We start from the raw sequence: 27,516 nt of genomic DNA on the forward strand, positions 1-27,516 counted from the left end.
CGCTGTCTGCTGTAATGTGTAAAAAGGGGGACGATGTCTGCCGTAATGAGTAAAAAGGGGACGCAGTCTGCCGTAATGTGTAAAAAGGGGGACAATGTCTGCCGTAATGTGTAAAAACGGGGGCGCTGTCTGCTGTAATGTGTTAAAAGGGGGACGATGTCTGCTGTAATGTGTAAAAAGGGGACGCTATCTGCCGTAATGTGTAAAAAGGGGACTCTTTTTGAGTATTTTGTGTGTGGCCCTCGAATATTCGCTGGAAGTGTTAAGCGGCCCCCCAGCTGAAATAATTGCCCACCCCTGGTCTAAAGAGAGCATGAGGGTGGGGGATCCCCTGGAGTTCGAGATATGTATGAGATCAACAGCACGTTTGGTATTATCTCTCGCCTGACGGCCCGGGATAAACCCCACCTGGTCGTAATGTACAAGAGAGGGGAGGTAGGGGTTAAGACGGTTGGCCAGGATCTTGGCGAAGATTTTCAGATCCAGATTCAAGAGAGATATAGGGCGGTAGCTAGCGCAGTTAAGGGTATCCTTGCCTTCTTTAGGGATTACTACAATTCTGGCCTCCAACATCTCAGGGGGGAAGGAGTCGCCATGGACAATCCCATTGAACAGAGACTGCAGGTGGGGGGCAAGAAGAGCAGAGAATTTTTTATAATAAAGGGCTGTAAACCCATCCGGGCCCGGAGATTTACCAGTTTTTTGGATAAGAATAGTCTGAGCAATTTCTTCCACCGAGATCTCACTGTTAAGATGGTCCATGGCGTCCTGGGGCAATCTGGGTAGGTTAGAAGCTGTAAGGAAGTGTGAGACTAGATCAGAGTGGGGCAGAGAGGAACCAGGTGTGGGGGGCGGGAGGTTCTATAGGTCCGCATAATAGGAATGGAAGGCAGCTCTAATGGCTGCGGGGTCTTGGACGAGTTGGTTGAGGGAGTTTCTAATAGAGACAATGTTAGTTTTGGCTCTCGTAGAACGAAGTCGTGCCACCAGGATCTTGTCCGCCTTGTCCCCCTTCTCATAAAAGGACTGGCAGAGCCATTTAAGGCGCCTGGCCACCCGGGCAGAGAGAAGGAGATCAAGTTCCGCATGGAGTTTAATAGAGAGTTTGTTAAAGTGGGCGAGAGATTGTTTTTTGGTTTTGGAAGCCAGGCTGATAAGACGTCCACGAAGAACTGCCTTGTGTGCCAGCCAAAGAGTGGACCTAGAAATCTCAGGGGTATCATTCAGGGAAAAGTAGTCGGAGATCGTATCCCGAAGGTGGGAACACATCTCCGGGTTGTGGAGGAGAGAGTCGTTAAGGCGCCATGTCATGGGGCGGGGGCGTGAGGCCAGACCTAAAAGGTCACAGGAGATGGGGGCATGATCGGACCAAATTAGCGGGTGTATGTGAGCTTCACGGAGGTTTAAGGCGAGGTCATGGCTGAGCAGGATCATGTCAATGCGGGAGTAGGAATTATGGGGGGCAGAGTAAAAGGTATAGTCACGGGCGGAGGAGTCTTTTATCCTCCAGGAGTCATAGAGAAGCTGGGAACGCATGAGACCGAGGAGGGATCTGGAGCGGAGGGAGTCCGACGAGGAGGCAGTAGAGGGAGGGGGGGAGCGGTCTATTTGGGGGTTCAGCACGGAGTTAAAGTCCCCTGCAAGTATGAGGTCACCTTGTCGGACTCGGGTGAGGAGGTTATCTAGTTTTGTAAAAAATCGTTCCTGACGTTGGTTAGGGGCATAAACATTGGCTAGTGTACAGATCTTGTTATTCAATTTCCCCACCAAGACTAGAAACCTGCCGTCTTTGTCGGCGTATGAGTCTAGGGGTTCAAAGGTGAGATGGCGGGCAAATAAGATCGCAACCCCTCGTTTCTTGGCCGAATGGTCGCAAGCATGGAAGGAGTCTGGGTATGGCCTACATTGCAACGTAGGGTGAGTGTCATGTAGGAAATGAGTCTCTTGTAGGAAGACCAGGTCACCTTTATGGAGTTTAAGGGAGGCAAAAAGCTTGCCTCTCTTTTGGGGGCTGTTCAAGCCCTTCACATTAAAAGATAGTACCCGGAGACCCGTGGGCAAGCAGCGAAGAGACAGGCAAAGTAGAGAGAGTGGAGAGCACTGAGAGCAAAGGAAGGAGGGGGGAAGAAAGAGAAGAAGGATATAGAGCGCGGGAGAGTGTGGTCATGAGGAGAGAGGGGAAGAAAAAAAAAAGGAGACTGGGAGGGGAAGGGGGGTAGTTGGTCATCCGGCAGTAGGGGCCAGGACCGGTGGTGCTGACAGGGGAAAGGGAGACTAGGTGTCAGGAGGGCACCTAGGTCAGGAAGAGGGCTTGAAGCCCTAAGGGGGCGCGGCATGGGGTCCGGACAGCGGACCACAAATCACTCAGCAAAAAAAGAAAAGAAAAGAAGTATAAGGCAGGCGGGCCTCCCCTGGGAGGGCCTGAGGGAAAAAACTGGAGAGAGGACTGAAAAAAAGAATATGGTGGAGCGCCAACTCCAAAAAGGAAGGGAGAGGGGGGGGGGGGGGGGGCGGAAACAGATAGTCCAGTCTCAGTAAGATAACATTTTAACAGCATAACTTTTCAGCAGGAAATAACAACAAAAGGGTCATGAGGTATCTAAGGGGTCGGGAACTCAGGATATGAGGGGCCTAAAATAGAGCATCTCCCGGGGTAGGGGAGTGCGACCAGGAGGGGTCGACCCGATTGGCCAGAGTAAACATGGGGTTAAAGAACTGAGAGTACATCAGGGAACAGGGGGTGGAGCCTGGGAGGTCGTCGAGGCCGGGACCACGAACCACTCGGATCGAGGAGGCTGAGGAGGATCCCGCTGTGTCCGTGGCGGCAGGTCTTGAGATTGGATATCCTGTTCACCGGTGTGGATGCCCAGCTTGGAGAGCAGCTTCTGAGCTTTGGGTAAATCCCTGGCCGTGAGGAGCTTCTCCTGGTGCCATACCAAGATACGGAAGGGGAAGCCCCAGCGGTATTTGACATTATGGCGGGAAAGCAGGGAGGTAATGGGCTTGAAATCTCGACGTTTGGCCAGAGTGAGTGGGGATAAGTCTTGGAAGATCTGGAGAGGGGTGTTCTGGAAAGTCACAGCGCCCAGTCATCGGGCCTCTCTCATGACAGCCTCCTTTGCAGTAAAGTAGTGCAGACGGAGAATGACATCTCTTGGTTGGGAGGAATCCTGGGAGCAAGGTCGCAGGGCTCGATGCGCTCGGTCCAGTAGCAGATGTTCTTCAGGGGTATCAGGTGATAGGTGGGCGAAGAGGCGCTTGAGGTAGAGGTCAAGGTGGGCCGTCTCGACCTCCTCGGGGATACCCCGGATCCTCAGGTTGTTTCTCATTGCCCTATTGTCCTGGTCCTCATGCTCCTCCCGCAGGTGGGCGACATCTTGGCGGAGTTGATGGAAGTCGGTCTCGACCGTTTGTTGAAACGAGACCACCTCTTCCACTCGTCGTTCAAGTTGGCCGGTTCTGGAGCCGATGTCAACAATATCGGATTTCAAGGAGTGGAGAGCTTGGACTGAGGTTTTGACGTCCCGCATCTCCTTGAGGAGGGAGAGGAAGTCCCTGCGGGTGAGGGGCGTGAGATCGTCATCTTCGGCTTCGGAGTCGGAGGGACTATGGGTGGGCGCAGTAGCATCAGGTCTGCGCTTGGCCGGGGTGTTTTTCCTAGTAAGGAATGGTGTGAGGTCCGACCCCTGCGACTTTTTGCCACCTTTGGGCATCGTTAACTTATGGAAAGGAGGGTGGTCAGGACGGTGGGGAGTAGAGGTGGCGCTCCAGCAGCGTAGCTCAGGACCAGGGGAGGTAAGGCCAGAGCCCTAGAGAGGCATCATGGTGCGGTCAACTCAGCAGGGGGGAAGATGGGGCGGGTCCAGGGGGCCCCAGGAGAGCAGTAGGCCCACGTCTTCCTTGTGAGGAGCCACACAGTCGGGGGTGGTACGGAGTGGGGCTCCGTGTGGGACCTCTCTCGGCGAGACTAGCCCCGGGCACGGACCAGCCAGTGACCAGGGCAGTGCCGGTGGGAGCAAGCAGGGGAGAGGGGCCCACGGCTAGTAGTGGCAGTGGTCTCCTGGGGGCATGCGAGGTAGGCTCTGGATGCCCGCAGCAGGGGGGAGCACTGCTTGGATGGATCGGTGGAGGCGGGTCAGGAGGCCTGCAAGATGGCCTCTATCAGCTTTATATAAGTGGAGCTGGAGCTGGAGCCGGGTGGTGTTCTGGGGTCCTGCAAGAGGATCCCCGCCATCCAGGAGCGTCAGGAGGGCCAGCGCCACCAGCAGGTGAGTAGGGAGGGAAGAGGAGTCCGTCAGGCGGCCATCGGAGCCCCCCGTGGGGGCAGGTCGGGTCCGGAACTCTCGGCCGGGCCGGGGCCGAAATCGAGGTCCCGGCTTCAGGGCCGGGGGGAAGGCCGCAATCCTCGGATGCCGCCGGAAGCCTTCCGAGCGTGCAGGCTCGGGTTTCAGGACAGGAGCAGGGGGCGCAGCGGGACGCACCTACAAGGGGGGTCACCGCCGACCGCCGCCGAACCCAGGCCTCCTCGTCAGCGTCCCGGCTCCCGGCATCCCTTCACAAGACGGCCGCCGCCCGCAGCACGATCTTCCGGCCACGTCCACCGGCCGGCCGGCTCCAGGTCCCAGGCAGCAGAAGCAGACACAGGTGGGAGCAGGCAGGGTGGTTCCCAGCGGCGACGCGGCTCCGTTCCGCCGATCCGGCCCGGCTCCAAAATCGAGCCCCCGGCTTCAAGGGTGGGGGAAGGCCGCAGTCCGCAGGAGTGCTTAAAAGCACTCCCCGACTCCGCGGGTCCCCCACAGCAGCTGCAGGCACACACTCGGGGTCTCAGGCAGGAGTCTGGGGCGGCCCAGCACAGATCCGAGGAGGGAAAAGAAGGATAAAGGGCCTGAGTATGCAGGAGCTGAGGAGAGCACTTCCACTCTCCAAGACGACCAGGCCACGCCCCCCCACTCTCCTCTCTTTTATAATTAAATCAATTAGAGATAATGAGCAAGAGTCAAGAAGTGTTTCCCATTCCTTTTTAAAGTCTGAGTTTATTTATTTTCAGGCCTTTTGGTATGACATTTGCAGCCTGATAATGTTCAAGAGTCACCACCTCCCAGCAGATACTTTTTTCTTTCAACATAACAAGTTCTAATTTTTGAAAAACTGAATTCAAATCCTCATCACAAATATCAGTACTCTTAATTGTATCTAATTAACTCCTTTCTTGTTTCTCTAAAATTGAACATGATTGCAGCAAAATTCAAAACAGGATAAGAAACAAGTCTGCGCAAATTTTTTTTAAGGTAAATTGCGCAATAAAATTAAGCATGCAGCTACAGTATGTACAAAAAATGTTGCTTTGTCCAATGGAGTTATCTGTGATATGCTGTTTTTAATTATGTGTTTTGTCTCTAATCATCCTCATTTACTTGGGGTATAGAGACACTTATTTTACAGGTGTACCGAAGCGGTTTATACTAAAATAAATCCAGACCCTGTCAAGACCTTTGAGAATACTTCTAAAAAAGGATTACTTAGTCTACTGACTTGTTCTACAAATGAAGATGCTGCTTCTCTTTTTATGGTGATTGATTTTTGTAATTTTTCATATAAAAAGCACTGAATGGTGTTATATAATTGAATGTGATATTCGGCAAGCACTCTCATCTGTGTACAAATATATTTTTGTCTACATTTGTTTCTATCAAATGTTGTGGGGATACACACTTTTTTGTACATACTGTAGCTGCATGCTTAATGTTTTTGCGCAATTTGGCTAAAAAAAATGTTCACATACTTTTTAACATTCAACATAAGTGTGGGTGGGAAGGCACAAGAACAATTTCACGATTTCATCTTGCAACGCTTTTTGTTTTTAATCATGGGCTGTTTGGGGGCATTGGTGTTTGTTTTGCAGAGATAAACATTTTTATTGGTTTCATTATTGCTCTAAAATCTTTACTAATTTGCAATACATTTTTAACCAGAAATAATGTGGTGCCTCACAAATGTTAATGTCAATCAATCAATCAATCAATCAATCAATCAATCAATCATTCGGATAGTCTTTTATGACCTTTTCTCTTCTCAGTTGCTGCAAAACAGGCTACAGCTCTGGATTTAGGCCTCACATGTGTTAATTTTCATTAATCAATCAATCAATCAATCAGTCATTCTTGTATTCTTTTATGGCCTTTTCTCATCTGCTACAAAATAGATGTCAGTATAGTCCACATAGCATTTTTTTTTAAATGATCTATTCAATTAATCTATCATTCTTTTTCCTGCCTTCAAATACATTCTCCACCTCCATTTCCCTGTACTGCCTTCTGGCCTCTGAGCTAGTTCTTAATTAATGAAAACATTCTTGGTTACATTGTATGGGGTCCTATAGTTTATTAAGCTGCCACCCTCCTGTCTGCCACTGCTGTGTGACAATGTTTCATAGATGTGACATAAACTGCTGTGTGTTTCTGCCGCTGCTCTGTTGCTTAGTAACCAGCCAGCTCACTGCAGCCTTTGGCCAATATCAGTAAAAAAACAATAATGTGAGCTGTGAGGCAGTCAAAATTGACAGACCCAAATTTCATGATTTTAGCTGTATTTAGCATTTTTTTTCTTTTAAATACCGATCCAAACCCAAAACCAATGACGGTGGTTTTGCAAGACCAGAACTAAAACATGAAAATTAAATCCAGATTTAAAACCAAATTCTAACCATGGGGGTCAGTGCACGTCTCTAGTTATTTGCCAAAGGATTATTAAATTAACCCCAGTTATAAAGTACAGAAACAAGACAGGAAGGATTTTTTGCTTTATTATAATGGGAAGATAATACGCAACATATGACAGCAGGTATGTACATCTATATCATTTCTCTCCTATATCTACCAACAATGGTTCGGTTTTACACAGAGTCCCACTTTGTTCCGGACATGGTCCTCTTTACACCGACATTTATTAGGGAGATCGCATTTGTTAATGCATGCGATTGCCACGTTTCGATTCTCGCAGGTACGTTCGGTTTCACAAGGGCATGCGACATGGATCTCTTCTGGTAAATGACAGTGCCCTGAATTAAAAGAAGAAAAATTAGAATCTCACAAATTCACAATGGACTGTTTCACTCAGATTGCGACGACAGTGAACTAGCAGATTGCAAAGTAATGAAAAACATTGGGTGCCGGCAGGGGTGCTAAGTAGGGAAGGGGCAGGGCCGGTGCAAGGTTTCAAAGCACCCTAGGCAAAACTTTTGCCTACCCCCACACCCCCCACACCCCCTACAGTAAGTAAAGCTGCCAGCTACAATATTGATTTGTTTTAAACGTTATGTAGACTTTTGTGTATTTTTTGTTCGGCACTGAAGCATTCATCAGCAGATCCCACTGCTGCTATAGTGATCTTGTGTCAGGAGTGATCATGTTCTTGAGGCTTTGTAAATAATATGTTTGTGATCATCCAGAAGCAGCAGAATAACAGAAACAAACCTTATGACATATATTACATTAAATGCACACATGTTAAAATGCACCCAGTCCCAAATACATATATGGTCAATGCTCGAAGTGGGAATATGGAAGTGTGAATCAAACACCCCTCATCATCCTAGGTAACCCTCACTCCCCACATGCTCTCCTTTGTGTCTGATCGCCTGTGTCTCCCACCTTTACTGACCCCCTGCAAATCTAACTGCCTGCTACCCTTTAAGCTCCTTCTTCCTGTTTTGTTTGTATGTTTGTAAATCCAGTCATCAGGACACAGAGACATGTGAGTTCACTGCTGTGCTGTTTATTCCATCACCAACTCCAGGCACACTGCACACTGGACCACCCACTTCCCAGCATCCCCCTGGTCCTAGGGACCATCACTGAAGATTCAGGCTTACACATATTTGTAAGGGAGTGTCTACAAATATTAAGCATTCTAATACACTAACATCACATCCTCTTTTCTTTAAAGATAAGCCCTATACGCTTCAATACAACAATTAACAACGTCATATTAAGAACATCATCTAACACGTTTCAATGAGTCTCTCAGGTCTGCGTATTTCCCTTTTGGGTCTTTCATACACAGTCTCTGTTTCATCGACCATGTTGGACCTTTCTAGAATCATGGTTTGTTCACCATTATCAGTATCATCATACATGTCAGATGAAGGGTATTCTTCAGTCATGTTGTCTTCATTATGGTTAGGTTGAGATCTTAAATCCACCCGATTTCTTCTTACTTCCGTTCCACGCTCTGTACGTATAGTATAAGATCTTGGTGCTACTTGTGCTTGCGCAATACCTTTCTGCCCCCAAATACCTTTCTCGTGATCTCTGAGACGGACTTGGTCACCTGATTTTAGATCAGATAAGCTTTTTGCTCGCCTGTCATGGAACAGTTTCTGTTTCGCCTGTTGACTTACTCAGTCTGACCAACGCTGAGTTATGTGTATTAAGCAGTTCATCATGTATCAGGAGATTTGCTCTAATCCTCCTTCCCATCAGCATTTGTGCAGGAGAAAGTCCATTCTGTAAAGGTGTACTGCGGTAGATTAAAAGACTTTTGTAGAAATGTTCTTTACCTTCTTGAGCTTTTTTCATGAGACTCTTTGCAGTTTTTACTGAACTTTCCACCAACCCATTTGAGCGTGGATAGGATAGTGGGGACTTGATGTAGTATGGACAAATTCCCACTCATCAGCAAATTGTCTAAATTCAGCTCTGGAAAACTGAGGACCATTGTCAATGAACACTTCCACAGGAACACCATACCTTGCAAAGATTGACTTCATGCAATTGATTACGGCTATACTAGTAGTTGTATGTAGTGTCTTCACCTCAGGGTAGTTAGAGTAATAATCAGTCACAACAAAGTACGTTTTCCCATTACAATCAAAGAAATCTGCGCCAACTTTCTGGTACGGTCTCTCTGGCACTGCGTGAGGACTCAGTGTCTCGACTTGTTGTTTCGGTCTATATGTAAGACATAATTCACATGTAGCTGTAGTCTGTGCTATGTCTTGGTTCATTCTTGGCCAATACATAACTTCACGCGCTCTCCGCTTACATTTTTCTTCTCCTAAGGGGCCTTCATGTATCTTGCACAGCATAGTTTTTCTTAGTCGTGCAGGTATGACAAACCTATTGCCTTTGTAAATAATACCATCAACAACTGTAAGGTCACTGCAGTACATCCAATAATCATGGATAGACAGCGGGCATGCATGTTTTTCTGCTGGCCAACCTTTCAGAATGATATCTTTCAACACTTTTATTGTGTCATCTGTCTCAGTTTCTTTCCTAATCTGTTCTTGTCTTGCAAGAGACACTGGTAGAGAAGCTACGATCAAATTAACATAGGCTTCTATCTCTTCATCCATCAGACTTTTGGAACCTTCACTTTTGGCCACAGCACGAAAAAGTGTATCAGCAATGTACATGTATTTGCCGGGACAGTACAGCAAGTGTACATCATATTTCTGTAGTCTGATAAGCATTCGTTGAATTCTCATGGGACAGTCATGTAATGATTTAGTCATGATAGCTACCAATGGCTTGTGGTTAGTTTCCACTGTAAATGTTTGATTATACACAAACTGATGAAATCGCTCACATGCATATGTGATCGCTAGTTCTTTTTCTATCTGAGCATACCTTGTTTCAGCACTTGTCAGTGCTCTTGATGCATAGATTACTGGTTGCCATGTATCCTCATGTTCTTGTAACAGCATAGAGCCTAGGCCAAATTGCGAAGCATCTGCTGAAATTCTTATTCTTTTCGCAGGATCAAAGAATTTTAGCACTGGTTGCTTTGTAATGATCCGTTTCAAGTTTTGCCAACTTTCTTCTTGTTCATGTGACCACATCCACTCGTTATCTTTGTCCAACAACCATCTAAGAGAGGCTGTTCGTTCAGAGAGTTGAGAAATAAACTTTCCTAAGTAAGTAATCATTCCTAGGAATCTTCTGACGTCGTCTTTGTTGTTAGGACGTTCCATGTTCACTATGGCTGATATTTTCCTTGGGTTTGGTTTTACACCTTGATCCGAGACCACGTCGCCCAAAAAGGTAAGTGTATTCACGCCAAATTCACATTTGTCCTTGTTTAGCTTTAGATTCACTTTCTTGACAAGTTCCATTACTTGTCTCAATCTAGAATCATGTTCTTCCTTTGTAGTTCCCCAGACAATAATGTCATCCATCATTGGCGGTCATTCCGAGTTGTTCGCTCGTTGCCGATTTTTGCAACGGATCGATTAAGGCAAAAAATGTGCATGTACATGGTTCGCAGTGCGCATGCGGTTAGTATTTTAGCACAAAACTTAGTAGATTTACTCACGTCCGAATGAAGATTTTTCATCGTTGAAGTGATCGGAGTGTGATTGACAGGAAGTGGGTGTTTCTGGGCGGAAACTGGCCGTTTTCTGGGAGTGTGCGGAAAAATGCAGGCATTTCAGGGGAAAACGCGGGAGTGTCTGTAGAAACAGGGCAGTGGCTGGGCGAACGCTGGGCGTGTGTGTGTCGTCAAACCAGGAACGAAACTGACTGAACTGATCGCTATTTGTGAGTAGGTCTGGAGCTACTCAGAAACTGTTAAGAAATTTCTATTCGCAATTCTGCTAAGCTAAGATACACTCCCAGAGGGCGGCGGCTTAGCGTGTGCAATGCTACTAAAAGCAGCTAGCGAGCGAACAACTCAGAATCACCCCCCATTGTTTCAACACCTGTAATTTGTTCAAAAATCATGTGTATCTTTTTGTGATATACTTCTGGAGCAGACAATATTCCATATGATAGTCGAAGAAATCTGTATCGACCTTGTGGTGTATTAAATGTACAAAGCTTTGAGCTGGCCTCATCTATCTTCATTTGCCACAATTCTGAAGATGCGTCCAATTTACTGAACCATTTTGCTCCCGCAAATTGCGACATGATTTCATCTCTGGTTGGTAGTTTGAAATGTTCTCGTTTAATAGCTTTGTTTAAATCTCTCTGGTCTAGACATATTCTGAGTTGTCCGTTTTTCTTTTCAACAATTACTAAGGAGCTTACCCATTCAGTAGGCTCATCAACTTTCTGTATCACACCTAAGGCTTCCATGCAATTTAACTCTTGCTTCAGTTTTGCTCTCAGCGCAAATGGCACTTTTCTACAGGGGTGTATCACTGAAGAAACTTGCGTGTCTATATTTATTTTATGCTCTCCAGGCAAACAACCTAGACCTTCAAACAAGTCTCTGTATTCTGTAAACATCGATTTGCAGTCATCTTCTACTTGTGATGTCACCATAAAAACTTTCTTTAGCAAGCTTAGTGTCTCACAGGAACTTAATCCTTGAATCGGTTGCACATTTTTATCCACAATCAGTAGAGATGTTTTAAACTGTTGTCCCTTATATTTCAGTGCAACTAAGCATGTACCTTTCACAGGAATTTCCTCCCCAGTGTACCCTGTAACTTTCACTTTGGCTGGATGAATTTTAGGTTTTACTTTAAAAGTCTTATAGTCTTGAAACAATATTAAATTCACCTGCGCGCCAGTATCAATCTTAAAGGGAATGACAATCTCGTTAACAGTTAAAGGGACAATCCATTCTTTCTTATCTGCACTGCAAAGTTCAATGCAATCCATAAATAATTCCTCTGTTTGTTTAACAGCATGCACATTGCTTGTTTCCCTTTTCATTTTACAGTATTTGGCAAAATGATTAAGTCTACCACATTTCATGCAGGTTTTACCATAAGCAGGGCACATTTTAGGATTGTGAGCATTTCCACATCTACTACACATTTCCTTATTAGACTGTGGCTTAGACTGCTTCATTCTTGAGAATGGAGGCTTTCTTGGCTCTGTTTTCTGCACTACATGGACAGCACCATCAACTTCCTCGTGTAACTTTTTGGCTTGAAATCTAGTTGTTTCTGCAGATCTGCACATAGTCACTGCCTTATCTAGTGTTAGGTCTTGCTCTCTCAGCAATCTCTCTCTGAGTCCATTATCAGGTATTCCACAGATAATACGATCTCTAATCAGTGAATCCTTTAAATCACCAAACTCACAGGTTTTACTGAGTGATTGCAGCTCTGTAACATACTGATCAAATCCATCTACAGACTTCGGATCACATGTGAAAAACTTATATCTTTCATATGTCACATTTTTCCTTGGCACAAAGTAATCTTCAAACTTTTGCATTATAGAAGATAGCACCATATTCTGCCCCTCAGCAAACTGAAAACTATTATAAATGTCCAGCACATCCTCTCCTATCACATGGAGGAAAATGGATGCCTTCGTTTTTGTCAGCCTCTGTATCAGCTCCACATGCAGCAAGATATATATTAAACCTTTGCTTAAATCTTTTCCAGTTTTCAGACACATTACCAGACATCAGCATGCCGGTTGGAGGAGCCAGTTTATCCATGGTTACTCACTTTTTGAAGAGAGGAGCACACGGCAGGCTTTGCAGACACTGATTATCACAGCCTTACAGACTGCTGCAGGATTCTTCCACACTCTGAGAGCACTAGCAGTCCAAGTTAAACTTCTTCTGACACCATGTTTTGTTTGTATGTTTGTAAATCCAGTCATCAGGACACAGAGACATGTGAGTTCACTGCTGTGCTGTTTATTCCATCACCAACTCCAGGCACACTGCACACTGGACCACCCACTTCCCAGCATCCCCCTGGTCCTAGGGACCATCACTGAAGATTCAGGCTTACACATGTTAGTAAGGGAGTGTCTACAAATATTAAGCATTCTAATACACTAACATCACACTTCCCTCTCAACCCCTGCACTTCTCACTGCTTGCCCCCCCATCCCCTGCACTTCTCACTGCTCCCCCCCATCCCCTGCACTTCTCACTGCTTGACATCCCGTGCACCTCACAATGCTTGTTTCACTACCTGCCCATTTCCTTCTGTTACTTCTTGCACCTTTCACTAACTTCCTCCCCTTTAACCCCTAGCCTCTCTCCCCAATCCCATTCCTCACCCACTGCAGATCCTTCCCCAAGCATAGACACTGACATCTCAAATGAGGTCCCAGCGCCAGCACAGATGCAGTGGCAGTTTAAACTTGGCGCCATCACCCACTGTCATACACAGCAGCCACACACACTCACATCGATGGTCGATGGCCATCCCTAGTCACCCACTGTCACACACACACACACACACACACACAGCAGCCATACACACTCACAGACAGCAGTCACCCACTGTCACACACAGCAGCCACACACACACATCAGTCACCCACTGTCACACACAGTGACACACAGCAGCCACACACACTCATACACAGCAGTCACCCACTGTCACACTCACACACAGCATCCACACACACTCACACACAGCAGTCACACACACACTCACACACAGCCGCCACACACACTCACACACTAGCAGCGCCACACACACTCACACACATAGCAGCCACACACACTCATACACAGCAGTCATCCACTGTCACACTCACACACAGCAGTCACCCACTGTCACACACACTCACACACTGCAGTCACACTCACACACAGCAGCCACACACACTCACAGACAGCAGTAACCCACTGTCACACACAGCAGCCACACACACTCACACACATCAGTCACCCACTGTCACACACACTCACACACAGCAGCCACACACACTCATACATAGCAGTCACCCACTGTCACACACACTCACACACAGCAGTCACCCACTGTCACACTCACACACAGCAGCCACACACACTCACACACAGCAGTCACCCACTGTCACACACACTCACACACAGCAGCCACACACACTCACTCACTCACAGACAGCAGTCACCCACTGTCACACACATCAGTCACCCACTGTCACACACACTCACACACAGCAGCCACACACACTCATACACAGCAGTCACCCACTGTCACACTCACACACAGCAGCCACACACACACTCACAAACAGCAGTCAACACACACTCACACACAGCAGCCACACACAGTCTCACACAGCAGTCACCCACTGTCACACTTACGCCCGGCAGCCATACACACACTCACTCACACAATGCAGCCACACACACTCACACACAGCCACCACACACACTCACACACAGCAGTCACCCACTGTCACACTCACACACAGCAGCTACACACACTGACACACAGCAGCCACACACACTAACACACAGCAGTCACCCACTGTCACCCATACACAGCAGTCACACACACACTGACACTGCACCCAGTACTGCTCACCTAGCACCACCTCGCACTGCGCAGCTGGCTGTGACGAGCCGGGGCAGCAGCTGTCATCCGCAGTGCTAGATCTCGGGAAACGTGGTAGCTGTGGCTGATATAACGGCTACTCAGCGGCTCAGGGAAGCTTGGCTCCGCTCATCAGGATCAGCCACTGTAGCAACAGCCTGGGGAGAGACTGTGGCGGATTTCCCACTAGGCACATGAGGCACGAGCCTAGGGGCGGCACTTGCTGGGAGGTGGCACATCAGGCTGATAAGGGCCGGGTGATTCTTTTTTATCGTCTTTATGACTTATTTTTTTATAATTTATTTAGCAAATGACGGGGGTGGGACAATGGGCAGCAAATTGTGGCCCAGGAGTTGGTAGTAGAGTAAGGCTAAGGCTGCTTTTGTGGTCTCAAGGCATCCGGACTGGCACCCGGAATAAAGGGGGCAATGGCGTGATTGGGGGGGCAGCCAATAATGTGCCTAGGGGTGGCCTGACCCCTAAATCCACCCTTGGGGAGAGGCAGGGAACTGCCGGCTGGGAGGACGCAGGGAGGATGCCCTGGGTCCCAGTGCAGCTGTGTTTCAGTTGGAACTTGGGAGCGGGAAGTCTCTGAATCTCATCAGCGAGCCCCCGGCAGCCCTGCTCCTCATTTCAAAGAGAAAGAGGAGCTAACTTGGAAACGAGAGAGCAGGCAATGGGGCGGAAGGCCAGACGCAACACAGTATGATCCATTCAAGCGCAGGGAATGTCACCACTGCCGCCCGTTGGACGGGGGGAGATGGACAAGCAGAACCCCTGACAGCAGGTACTGGCACAATACTTTGTGGGGATTACTGTGTGGGGCATCATATGGTGCTGGGCAGAGGTTAAAGTGGTCCGGAACGGGGCGGAACTGCGTTCCGTCACTTCAAATTGGAGGCGGAACCAGTTCCGCCTCCGCCCGCCCACCTTAACTACACACAGGCAGCCTAAGCACTGAGTCCGGAAAAGGAGTAGAGCAGACAGACTGGTGCTCCGCCTCTGCATCTGTTCTGCTGCGGGCTGCAGGCTGTCACTAGCACACACACACAGCCCGCGTAACAGCGCTCAGCTTTCCCTCTCGCTGGCTTTAAATTCCAGCCCTGGATTCCATGTGTGGGTGGGCGGCGTCGACGAGAATGATTGATTACCCCAAGCCGCCTCCTCCAGACCCTGTGCCGCAGGCGGTAAATATGACGTCATCGCGCGTCTACATCTGCAGGGAAGAGAGGATCCGCGCTGACTGAGTACCTAGCTGAGTGCTTGGACGGAGACTGAGAGTCCCTGTAATGTAAAAACCCATGCAATTGCAATGCAGTATTTGTTCTATAACGTAGTGAATTCTATGATTGATGAATGATTATATTTTAATATGGCCTGTTTAGTGATCACATTTTCATGCTAATTATATTAATTTAGAGAGATTGCCAGTGCAACATTTTTTTTGTTAATTTGTTTGGAATAGTTGACTACTTTGATTCTTGATATTATACGTTTTGAGAGGGGTTTACAGAAAAGTGGATCCTGCAAGTGGCCAGTTGTTAGACAGTGGAGCAGTGCTGTAGTATGGTGGGTGCAGCCTGTGGTCTTTCTGGCTTCTGAAGAAGGATAAACGATCCGAAAGCGTTTAAGCCTGTGGGACCTATCTGTGCGGCATTGACGGAGGATCCGGAGGACATACTCGGCAGTTTTGGGACACCTTCAGTAACCGGGACTTTGAGTGACTATGGCCCTCATTCCGAGTTGTTCGCTCGCAAGGCGAATGTAGCAGAGTTACACACGCTAAGCCGCCGCCTACTGGGAGTGAATCTTAGCTTCTTAAAATTGCGACCGACGTACGCGCAATATTGCGATTACAAACGAGTTAGCAGTTTCTGAGTAGCTTCAGACTTACTCTGCCTGTGCGATCAGTTCAGTGCTTTTCGTTCCTGGCTGACGTCATAAACACACCCAGCGTTCGCCCAGGCACTCCCACCGTTTCTCCGGCCACTCCTGCGTTTTTTCCGGAAACGGTAGCGTTTCCAGCCACACGCCCCTAAAACGCCGTGCATCCGCCCAGTAACACCCATTTCCTGTCAATCACAATGCGAACGTCGGAGCGATGAAAATGCCGTGAGTAAACTTACTTTCATCATAGTAAAGTTACTTGGCGCAGTCGCAGTGCGAACATTGCGCATGCGCACTAAGAGAATTCTCACTGCGATGCGATGAAAATCTCCGAGCGAACAACTCGGAATGAGGGCCAATATCTCCACACTGTCCGCTGCAGCCTTCTGGACACCTGTTGTTATATGCTGTTTTTTAACCTTTGTTTGTGAGTGTGTCTTGTATTAAATTTATTTTAAATCAAATACACAGACGGTATTGCACTATCATTATTCTTTATTCAAGCTCCGTATGGGAACGGTATCGTAACACATTTAAGAAGTAAAACCAGCCAGAATGAGATTCTGCCTACTACATGCAAATTTACCAGCTATACTATGTGAGTGGGACCATTGAGTAATAAAATCACACTTTCATTCAAGCGGAATACACTATGTGTTGTATTTTCTCATTATTTTTTTAGCCCATTGTTAATCAATCTGGAGCTGGAACCATTCTATCATATTTATTGTGTAAGCCTTTTTTTTGACCATTTAAATCTTGTTGTGATAAGGTTGCGCCACCTGGTTTCACTAATTTTGGGTGCATGAGGCTACATGTTACAGACAGGCTGCGTAGTGTGTTGTCCATGAGGCTTCAGGACTACTCGTTGCAGGTGGGCAGCGCTGTTCCGTCTGATGCATCGTGTTTTGTGTGAGCCAAAGTGCTCTCGGGGTGGGGTGTTATGATGAACGGACACACACACTTTCTCTCGCTCTCATGAGTATCAGTGGCTCTACCTGGCATAATGTGTATCGGGTTCTATCTGGCATAATGTGTATCAGGGGCCCTACCTAGCATAATGTGTATCAGGAGCTCTACTATGGTGTAAGGGGTGCTACTGTGTGGTGTAATGTGAATTGGTACTATTATGTGGACACGCCCCTTCCCCATAAAGCCACAACCCTATATTTTTGCTGCGCGCCTTCGGCGCGCACTGTCCCTTATTTCTGTGTGGTGGAAGAGAGGGCATCAATTCTTTTTCTGCCGCTGGACACCAAAATGTCTACTTACAGCACTGCTGCATTAAGTAAATAATAATTAGTTAGCTCTGTACTACTGCTGAGGATTTTTATCTTGTGTTCTCTTACATTATTCAGCAGTCAGCAGTTATGCACATCTTCCCCACCTGTGTTGGAGTGGGCTATGTTGATCAAATCATTTTTAATTTTTTGACTAGTATAATTTTGATTATAAACCGATGAATTTACTCATATAGGGGAGGGACTAGGGGTGTGGCATCTGTCCGGTGGGAGGGGCTAGGGCTATGACATATGCCAGGTGGGAGTGGTTAGGGGGCACGCACAGGGTTGGGGGGGGGGGGGGGGTGAGTTCCACCACCTCTTTAGGACCACTTTAAGCACTGGTGCTGGGGACAAAACTATTGGGACATAGATATTTTCTTTTCTTTAAAAAAAAATAAGATATATAAAATTTTATTTCATTACTATTATTATTATTTATTTTATTTTATCTTTTTTTTTGGGGGGGGGATGCCTATTTTGCCAGTCCCGGGCCCCATAATTTCTGAAGGCAGCCCTGCCTTCCGGATTAGGCCATGTCCCTTCAGTACCTGGGCCCCGTTGCTGTCCTAATGGCCCTGCACATGCACCATAGAACTAATGGGCAAACATGCCTTCCCTGCACGTGTGCTGGCCCTCATGTATGCTCAGAAGTGCATAGGCATCCGGAACATATGAACACTTATGATTGGCCCCTCTTACCACCAGATCCCACAGCAACCATATGAGGTACAATGCCAGTGGTAATGGTTACACTCCTTGAGGGTCATTCCGAGTTGATCGCTCGCTAGCTACTTTTTTCAGCTGTGCAAATGCATAGTCGCCGCCCACAGGGGAGTGTATTTTCGCTCTGCACGTGTGCGAACGCGTGTGCAGCCAAGCGGGACGAAAAAGTTTTTTGCAGTTTCTGTGTAGCTCTGGACTTACTCAGCCCTTACTTCAGTCTTTTTGTTCCCGGAATTCACGTCAGACACCCGCCCTGCAAACGCCTGGACACGCCTGCATTTTTCCAAACACTCCCAGAAAACGGTCAGTTGACACCCATAAACGCCCTATTCCTGTCAATCTCCTTGCGATCGGCTGTGCGAATGGATTCTTCGTTAAATCCATCGCTCAGCAACGATCCGCTTTGTACCCGTACGACGCGCCTGCGCACTGCGGTGCATACGCATGCGCTGTAGTAACCTGTTCGCTGCGCTGCGAAAAACGTCAGCGTGCGATCAACTCGGAATGACCTTCCTTGTTCACAGCCACCATCACATCAGAAAAAGCATCTTTTCAACCAGCTATGAGCTGCCGATATCTGTGTGGTATGTACAAAGCATCCCATCCGCGATACAATACAACCCGCCACATAGGGTACATAGTGGCATTAACAACGCCTAGAAATGTGATTAAAATTTCCAAGGGCGGCCGCCCCGATAGGAGCCGTCCTTTGTAAACACTGGACTTCTGGGTTTAGGACATGAAAAGCCTTCTGTGCACGTGCAGTGGCAGTGTGACGCAGCGGGCGCGCGCGTGGGGGTGGGGGGGGGCTGCTGGGAGGGATCTATTTGGATCCTTTTCAGGGGATATGCAAACAAAAATCCATAGACCTCTATTGGGTAGCATCACACAAAGATGGAGTTACCCACGCCGACCCCAAACTCCGGGAATGCATCTCATCAAAAGTGAGTGGTGCCACATCACATCACCATGACCCCCACTGGACAATGGCGTGATTACCGGCATTGTAAGGTGGGGGTGGGGCCATGATTATGCAGTTCAATGCCACCAGATGATCCGGGAGAGTGGGCCAGTATAGTCTATTGGCTGAAAATAGTAAAATAGAATATGACAGCAGATGAGAATCACTTGGCCCATCTAGACTGTTGGGAACCAGTTAATATACCAGTATATTTTTGGATGTTGGGAGGAAGCCAGAGTACCTGGAGGAAATCTATACATGCGCGGGGAGAATATACAAACTCCACACAGTTAGGGCCCTGCTGGGTATCAAACCCATGACCTCAGAGGCAGTAATGCTAACCATTACACCATCCGTACTGCCCCAAATGCCTCTACACAATGCTTCCCTTGTGTACATCTGTGTGTCCAAATGTGCACGGACTGAGACACCCACTGTCAGCATGGCAGCCAAATATATATATATATATACACATACATACATACGCACACAGCAAAATATAATATGGAAGATTGTGAGTGTCATTCCTACATTTGATATAATAAATAAATATATATATATATATATATTATATAAAAGAACAGTGTATTATACAGACCTGGTAAGAGCATGTTGACTAAGCCGCCTTCCACCAGAGCCAAACACAGAACTGGAGGTAGAAAATAAATAAATAGAAAGTTAACATCTATGGATAAAACAACACAACGTTCAGTAATTCATATTTGCAGTTCATCAAATAATTCTTCTTCTGCTTCTTCTTCTTCTGCTTAAAAATTTGTTTTTACACGTTGATGTTGAAAATGCTACAGCCAGCCAGTTATTCCATCACTACAGCACAGTGCAATGTATTACTGAGCAGTCATCACAGAACTCACCTATCCCCACAAGCAGCAGAACGCTCTTCATTTTCTCTTCTTGTCACTGAAAGAAGATTTGACTGTGAGCATTGATTGTCAATCAGTACAGAGTGACCCATTCATCACCACTAAATGTAAAGGGGGGTACACACGTAGTAATGTGTCCTTAAACTCTACGCAATCTGACTATATTGCTCAGAAATTATGCACGGATCTCTCCGTGTGTATGCCCCATAGCGATAGCGATGTGCGGCGCTATCGCTGACTCAGGCACAATCTAGTTAGGTTGCTCACTTCACCGCTGTTGGAAGTGAGCGTTAAGTTACAGTGTATTCCTGGAAATCACTGTAACGTAACATTTCATATGCAGATACAGCCACAGTCTTACACAGAATATAGTCATGCCGCATATCATTTTAATCAGCAGAAGTTGCTTGTGCATCCTAGTCACATAGCAATGCAAATAAAATGCATTTTTGGCAAAAAAGAGGCGCCCGACATTAGCATAGCTGGCAGCTAATTCACGCCAGACATCACTGTATCCGTGCCAGGACACTTCTATATCCAAGCAGAGGCAGAGGTCACAATGTTAGTGGCTGTGTGCAGGTGGGTTGGTTGTGCAATAGTGTTTGGCATGTGTGTAAGGTGCATTATGTTTTGATTGTGTATAAATGCATTAATAATGTGGGGCATATGTGTAAGGGACATTATGTGTGTCATAATGTGTATAAGGGCATTAATAATGTGCAAAATATATGTAAGGGGCATTATGTGTATAAGGGCATTAATAAAGGTTGGCATAATGTGTAAGAGGCATTACTGTGTGGTATTATGTGTATAAATGCATTACTAATATGTGGCATTATGTGTATAAGGTACTCTACTGTGTGGCGTAATGTATAGAAAGGGCACTACTGTGTGGTCTAATGTGAATAAAGAACAATATGTGTGGTGTAATGTGAATAACGAGCAATTCAGTGTGATGTAATGTGAATAAGGGGCACTATTGTGGAGGAGTAACATATATAAGGTAAAGTGGTACTACTGCGTGATGTAAGGGGAATAAGAGACACTCACATGATATAATGTGAATAAAGTTGCACTACTGTGTGGCGTTATTTGATATGGGGGTACTATTATGTGGCCATGCCCCTTCCCGGAAAGAACATGCCCCTTTCCGGGCTGTGTGCCGAATGTGCACACTGTTCCTGTTTAAAATATAGGGTGTAGGAGCACCAAAATGAATAGGCTATGGGTGAGAGGTGATGGTGCTGGGAAAGGGGTGCAGGGTCAGAGGCTGAACTACAGGCGGTGCTAGGGGGCACCAGCCAAACTCTTGCCTAGGGCATCATATTGGTTAGGGCCGGCTCTGAGACTAATAAATGACTACTGAGTCTGTTCAACTGTCCAACGTTTTGGTGTTGAAACCTTAAATAATATGTGTGTGTGTGTGTGTGTGTGTGTGTGTGTGTGTGTGTGTGTGTGTGCCCGTGTGTGTGTGCCCATACATGACGTCAGGTCAGGCCAGTCCCAGCAGTGTAACGTTATGCCACTGCTGAATGAGGGCATAACTATCAGTATCAGGGCTCAAGGACATCTGCTTTTCAGAGCAACTTTCCCAGCTCTGGAGTAATAGTGAATAGCTCCGATAATATGGTATACAACACCGTGTATTGCGATGAAATTGAATACCAAAGTATCGATTGGCATTAAGAGCATATTAATGAATATACTGAATAGAGATAAAATCATAATCTGGTAGACAGTGACAGAAAGTGGAGAGAGAGGAAGAGGAAGAGAAGCAAAGGGTGAGAAAGAGAGACCCCAACAAAGAATGACAGATAAAGACAAGGAGAGGGTGCTATAGAGAGAGTGAGAGAGAGAGAGAGAGACAGCAAGGGGTGAGGGAGAGACACGAAGCACAGGTGGAAGTGAGGTGGATGTACCTTTGAGTCTTGCGTATCTCTGTCTGTCGGTGCTTGTAGTTCTCCTTCGCTCAGTTTGCAGGCTGTATATATATACTGTATATAACCAACTGGAGATTTTTTTTTTCTATTTCATAACACGTTGATAATTGTGGGTGTTGGTTCTGTAGTTGCCCAGGACATATTTATCCTGAAATGCATAGAGCTTCACAATTAGCAATTTCACAACCTTGACAAACTTGACAGACAATTAAACACGTGATACACCTCATTTTATGTATGATAAATCCTTCAAATTGTAACATCCCAATTGTCTTATGCAGGACACCTAGTTGGTACAAAATCAACTTTCGGAAATCCAACCTTCAGCCGTTACTGCGTATAGAGTTTCTCAGAATTTTCCTGGACATCAACGTACAGAGAGTCTTCCTACCACAAGACAAGGCTCTGAGTATACAATGACTGGTCCAGGCAGTTCTCAAGCCACGACTGGTAATAGTTTATTTATGCATTCGCTATTTGGGGGAAATGGTGGCGGCTTTCAAAGCTCTGGAATTCGGATGATTTCATTCACGCCCTTTCCAGCTGGACCTCTTACAACAATGGTTGGGGTCTCACATGCACCTTCAGCAGTTGGTCCGTTTAACTCCCAAGACAGGAGTGTCGCATCTTTGGTGGCTCCAACAGCAGGCAGGAGGTTTGGTATATATGGGACTACACGGTTCTAACGACGGATGCCAGCCTCAGAGGTTGGGGCACGGTGGTGTTGAATTCACACGTCCAAGGCCGTTGTTCTCCGCAAGAATCACTGTTGCCAATAAATGTGTTGGAACTGAGAGCGATCTACAATGCTCTGGTACAGGCCGCCCACATTCTTCGATCCAAAGCAGTATTCAGTTGGACAACGCGACTGCTGTAGCGTACATCAACAAACAAGGTGGAACCCGCAGTTGCATGAGGTGACACGCATTCTCCAGTGGGCAGAACGCAACGCAGTAATTCTCTCAGCAGTATTCACTCCGGGCGTGGACAATTGGGAAGCTAATTACCTCAGTCGTCAGGATATCCATCCAGGAGAATGGGCGCTTCACCCAGAAGTGTTCAACGCTCTGATACAACGTTGGGGTTGTTCTGGAGGTGGATCTCATGGCGTCCCGACTCAATCATCAGCTTCCTCGATACATGTCCAGAACATGGGATCCTCAAACAGAAGCTGTGGACACTCTGGGCCCATACGCATGCGCACAAACGCAGAATTTTTGCCTGAACGCTGAAAGCTACTAGCGATCAACTCGGAATGAGGGCCAATGAGCAAGAGTCAAGAAGTGTTTCCCATTCCTTTTTAAAGTCTGAGTTTATTTATTTTCAAGCCTTTTGGTATGACATTTGCAGCCTGATAATGTTCAAGAGTCACCACCTCCCACCAGATACTATTTTCTTTCAACATAACAAGTTCTAAGTTTTTTAAAAACTGAATTCAAATCCTCATCACAAATATCAGTACTCTTAATTGTATCTAATTAACTCCTTTCTTGTTTCTCTAAAATTGAACATGTTTGTAGCAAAATACAAAACAGGATAAGAAACAAGTCTGTGCACAAAAATTTTTTAGCCAAATTGCGCAATAAAATTAAGCATGCAGCCACATAATGTACAAAAAATGCTGCTTTGTCCAACTGAGTTATTTGGGATATGCTGTTTTTAATTATGTGTTTTGTCTCTAATCATCCTCATTTACTTGGGGTACAGAGACACTTATTTTACAGGTGTACCGAAGCGGTTTATACTAAAATAAATCCAGACCCTGTCAAGACCTTTGAGAATACTTCTAAAAAGGATTACTTAGTCTTCTGACTTTTTCTACAAATGAAGATGCTGCTTCTCTTTTTATGGTGATTGATTTTTATAATTTTTCATATGAAAAGCACTGAAAGGTGTTATATAATTGAATGTGATATTCGGCAAGCACTCTCATCTGTGTACAATTATCTTTTTGTCTACATTTGTTTCTATCAAGTGTTGTGGGGATACACACTTATTTGTACATACTAGAGCTGCATGCTTAATGTTATTGTGCAATTTGGCTAAAAAAAAAATTCACATACATTTTAATATCCAACATAAGTGTGGGTGGGAAGGCACAAGAACAATTTCACGATTTCATCTTGCAACGCTTTTTGCTTTTAATCATGGGCTGTTTGGGGGCATTGGTGTTTGTTTTGCAGAGATAAACATTTTTATTGGATTCATTATTGCTCTAAAATCTTTACTAATTTGCAATACATTTTTAACCAGAAATAATGTGGTGCCTCACAAATGTTAATTTTAATCAATCAATCAATCAATCAATCAATCAATCAATCAATCATTCGGATAGTCTTTTATGACTTTTTCTCTTCTCAGTTGCTGCAAAACAGGCTACAGCTCTGGATTTAGGCCTCACATGTGTTAATTTTAATCAATCAATCAATCAATCAATCAATCAATCAATCAATCGGTCATTCTTGTATTCTTTTATGGCCTTTTCCCATCTGCTACATAATAGATGTCAGTCTAGTCCACATAGCATTTTTTTTTTAAATGATTTATTCGATCAAGCTATCATTTTTTTTCCTGCCTTCAAATTCATTCTCCACCTCCATTTCCCTGTACTGACTTCTGGCCTCTGTACATACGTGAGAATATTCGCATGTGCTTCCTGGTCCAGTCCTCCGCTAATCAGGTAGATAGCATTAAGAGTCTTCTGACCGGCCAGGCAGCAACAGGCTTTTTATACACTACTTCCAAAAGCAATACAATGGATACTGTAATCCCTTTGTCCATTGGACACAGAGATGCATCTTTACATTACATGAGAGGTCATAGGTTGATTTGAAAAGGTGGGCAATGTCTTTCTCAACTGCTCTTGTGGGTGGTCTCCTTTGGATTCCAGCCGCATGCATAATATACAGTAAATACAGTTTAAACCTATATTCTACTTCTGCCATAACTATCCACATGTTATGAGCCACGGCTGTGGCTCATTCCTGTTTTGCAGTTTTGTTCTGTATTTTATGTTATACTTCTGTTTATGTTCCCCGTGGGTGTCATGGGGTGCTCGGAGCTCACCCTTAAGGAGGGGATACTGTTATGAACCACAGGTAGTGGTTCATTCCTATTTTATGTTTATAAAGTTGTCTTGCATGCCAGGATTTCCTGTTGCTCTGTGTTAGAATACTCTTGTCTGCTGCCGCTGGTGAGTCTGTGTAATTGCATCTTGTCAGTTTGGAATCATGCAACAGGGCAGCTGCATGGGATTATTAATTAGGCCTCTCTGTTATATGCTGGTTGACTGCAATTCACAGATGCTGGTGATATTTCTTGGTTTTCAGTCTGCTTGAAGTCTGACCTGGTTCCTGCCAGTCCCTGAGCTCCTGTATAGCAGTGTCTGACTAGCTGCTTCCTGTGTTGATTCCTGTGTCAGTCCCTGTGTCGATTCCTGTGTCTGTTCCCGTGTCCTGCTGTGAGGCGTTCCTGCCCTGAGGTCCAGTGGCTTTGCCTATCCCTGGTCAAGTTCCTGGTTTCCTGGTGTCCACCGGTCTGTCGTTTGGGATTCTGCCTGTCCTCCAGTTCTGAGAGTGTGTGTCGGCATCATTGACGGTTCCTGTCCGTTTGCCAGTATTCGTACCGGTTCCGTGAGTAGCAGCTCTCCCGCGTCCGTTGGCCTAGGCCGCTGTATTTCATTATTGTTTCTGTCCCTGGTGTTTTGCAGAGGGTTCTGCTTATGCTGTCACCGCTGGTACACAAAGGTATTGTGTCGGCGTGTGATCAGCATTTCCTTTGTTGTTATTTTCCTTTGGCGGTTTCTCCGCACATACTTTAGATTTTTAGTTAGCTTGTAGCCCCTGGCCTGTTAGCTTAGTTAGAGGGCCTCTTGTTATCATCCTGTCTCGGATTTCCCTTTGTCTCTCACTAAGACCGGGGGGCATCGGAGTTGGGCAGACATAATCCGCCCTTCAAACGCGGCTGCCAAGGGCTCAAGAAACCATAGTCTCGCAAGGGATTTCTGACAGCACGGGTGAGACAACAGAGTTAGGGCGCCAGGGGCTATTCCCTTTCCATTCCCCTTTCCCAGCGTTACGTCCTGGTGCTCTGGACTCACTTCATGAACATCTCCCTTGTTCTGAGCACCAGGAACCTAACATTATCACCAGCCATACCACAAAAAAGAAATAAAACTTTTTTTTTCTTTTTTGGCCCAGTCCAGTGTCTAGTCTAGAATCCAGTCCTGTCTAGAATTCAGTGTGCAGAATCCAATCCGGTGTTTAGAATCCAGTCTTGTCTAGAATTCAGTGTGCAGAATCCAATCCGGTGTTTAGAATCTAGTCCTGTCTAGAATTCAGTGTGCAGAATCCAGTCCGGTGTTTAGAATCCAGTCCGCTGTTTAGAATCCAGTCCGCTGTTTAGAATCCAGTCCGATGTTTAGAATCCAGTCCGGTGTTTAAAAAAAAAAAAAAAAAAAGTCTTGTTTTGTTTAGCAAAATTTAGCCTTGTCTTGTCTTGTCTTGTCTAGTTTTAAATCCTCCTATGTCTACTATGCAAGCCCTGCAGGCATCTCTCGCAGCCCTGAACTCTGTTTTCAGTGCTTTGAGACTACAGCGACTAGAAGTTTTGCAGCAATCCCTAAAGCAACTGCAAAACCTTCTGACTAAAATCTTGCTCATCTTGCCAGAAGTCGTTGAGAGTACATCTATCTCTAAAGAGACTCTTGTTCACAGTATGGTGACAAGAGAATCCTCTGGTTTAATTGAAGAGAAAAGGTTTAAAAGTTTTCTGCGGCCCAGGCTCTCAGAAGAGGAGCGTCTGCATCGCAGAAACTTAAACTTATGCCTATATTGTGGGGGTTTAGGCCACTATCTGCAGACCTGTGAGTTGCGCAAGCCAAAGTGTGGTGACGAGTCTTGCCCTCTGGCCAAGTTGAGTCAGGATACAAGACCTACTCCTGTCTCTACTGTGGCAGAGGTACTTGTCACACAACCCACACTAAAAAGCTCTCTGTCCTATAATTGGGGTCCTTGGGCAAGGGAGCCCCATTATAGATTCAGGAATCAAAAGAGAATGTTTCTCTCCTCTCTTGAGGTTCCTGTGGAAGCGGAGTTGCAAGCCCCTGGAGTGGTGCCCGATGCCCAGGTTCCTGGAGTGGTGCCCGATGCCCAGGTTCCTCGAGTGGTGCCCGTAGCCCAGGGTCCTGGAGTGGTGCCCGTAGCTCAGGATCTTGGTGTGGTACCTGATGCCCAGAGTACTGGTGCGGTACCTGATGCCCAGAGTGCTGGTGCGGTACCTGATGCCCAGAGTGCTGGTGCGGTACCCGATGCCCAGAGTGCTGGTGCGGTACCCGATGCCCAAGCTTATAGAGGGACATCAAATATTGTAGTTCAGGTGTCCATACCAGAAGGGGTCTCAGAAGCTGTTACCCCAGGTAGGGACTTGAAGAGCGCAACCCTAGAAAGGGTCTCTAAAACCATAGTTCTTGAAGGGAACTCGAGAAGCAAAACCCCAGAAGGGATCTTTGAAGTAATATCCCCAAGTGGGGTCTCGAGAGACGCAGCCCCAAAGAAGGGTCTAGAAGTCGCTTCCCCAGGAAAGAACTTAAGAAGCATAGCATTAGTGGAGG

General features: G+C 46.3%; 2 long non-coding RNA genes across 2 annotated transcripts in view; one reads left to right on the plus strand and one right to left on the minus strand.

The window, feature by feature from the left end:
• The window catches only part of LOC134966904 (uncharacterized), a 59,174-nt gene extending 35,061 nt beyond the window's left edge, over positions 1 to 24,113 (plus strand). The window contains exon 2 of the long non-coding RNA XR_010188730.1: positions 22,187 to 24,113. This is a non-coding gene — a long non-coding RNA (uncharacterized LOC134966904). The remainder of the gene's footprint in view (positions 1 to 22,186) is intronic.
• Positions 6,891 to 20,004, minus strand: LOC134966903 (uncharacterized). The gene is made up of 3 exons (XR_010188729.1): positions 19,957 to 20,004; positions 19,680 to 19,730; positions 6,891 to 7,057 (listed from the first exon to the last, which is right to left on the minus strand). It is a non-coding gene; the product is annotated as an uncharacterized LOC134966903 (long non-coding RNA).
• Positions 24,114 to 27,516: the final 3,403 nt, after the last annotated feature.

Source organism: Pseudophryne corroboree, chromosome 10, assembly GCF_028390025.1.
Source record: "Pseudophryne corroboree isolate aPseCor3 chromosome 10, aPseCor3.hap2, whole genome shotgun sequence".
NCBI classification, from domain to species: domain Eukaryota; kingdom Metazoa; phylum Chordata; class Amphibia; order Anura; family Myobatrachidae; genus Pseudophryne; species Pseudophryne corroboree.